Source organism: Penaeus monodon, chromosome 32 (assembly GCF_015228065.2).
Source record: "Penaeus monodon isolate SGIC_2016 chromosome 32, NSTDA_Pmon_1, whole genome shotgun sequence".
Classification (NCBI taxonomy): domain Eukaryota; kingdom Metazoa; phylum Arthropoda; class Malacostraca; order Decapoda; family Penaeidae; genus Penaeus; species Penaeus monodon.
In genome coordinates this window covers 24,361,282-24,361,919 of record NC_051417.1, presented here as the reverse complement: position 1 = coordinate 24,361,919, position 638 = coordinate 24,361,282, and the positions used below count along the sequence as shown (strand labels likewise).

Genomic DNA, 638 nt, shown 5'->3' with positions numbered 1-638 from the left:
AAATAAAACACTGAGAGAAAGAACAGTAATTATATGCTGGAGGCCTTTTCGAGATATTGTTCCTATGGGTATGAAGGAGCACTATAGCGAAAAGACCTTATTCATATATTTCTGCTTCACTTCATAGGCTTATTTTTTTAAATTTCAGCATGAATTCTTCGCGTGCGTATGCGTGCATATGTGCTTGTGTGCGTATGTTTGTGTTAACGAGCCTCCAATGAGAGTCCTGTCAAACGGGTTTCTTCATACAGCAGCGAATATACACAAAACAAAAAGACTTATGTGCGTGTCCTCACCAGCTTCATGATTCCTGTTTGAAGACAGTGGAGTCAGCTGGAGATGAGGCTTATATACTCGTGAAGAAGGGGGTCGGGGTGGGCACGAAAGGAGAGAGTTGTTCTTTAAGATGTTCTGGCGTGAATTGGTTAAGTGGTCGAGAATATTTGTTAACAGCAGTACTTGTTATCATGAATTTACATTTCTATGTTCTTACCTCTCATGGACAAAAGTATTATTTTTGTATTTTTCACCTGTGGTGGTAATTTACAGATACAAAGGTAAAAATGCATAGATGTAGCTCAGAAGATAGGCAGAACATTATAGAAAAGTGTTCTTTAATTCGATTCTGAAACGATCAA

General features: G+C 38.2%; 1 protein-coding gene across 1 annotated transcript in view; it reads right to left on the bottom strand.

Annotated features, from left to right (window-relative positions):
- LOC119593747 (cuticle protein AMP1A-like) overlaps window positions 1-638 on the bottom strand; it is a gene marked incomplete in the record, with an annotated part of 17,656 nt that overhangs the window by 714 nt on the left and 16,304 nt on the right.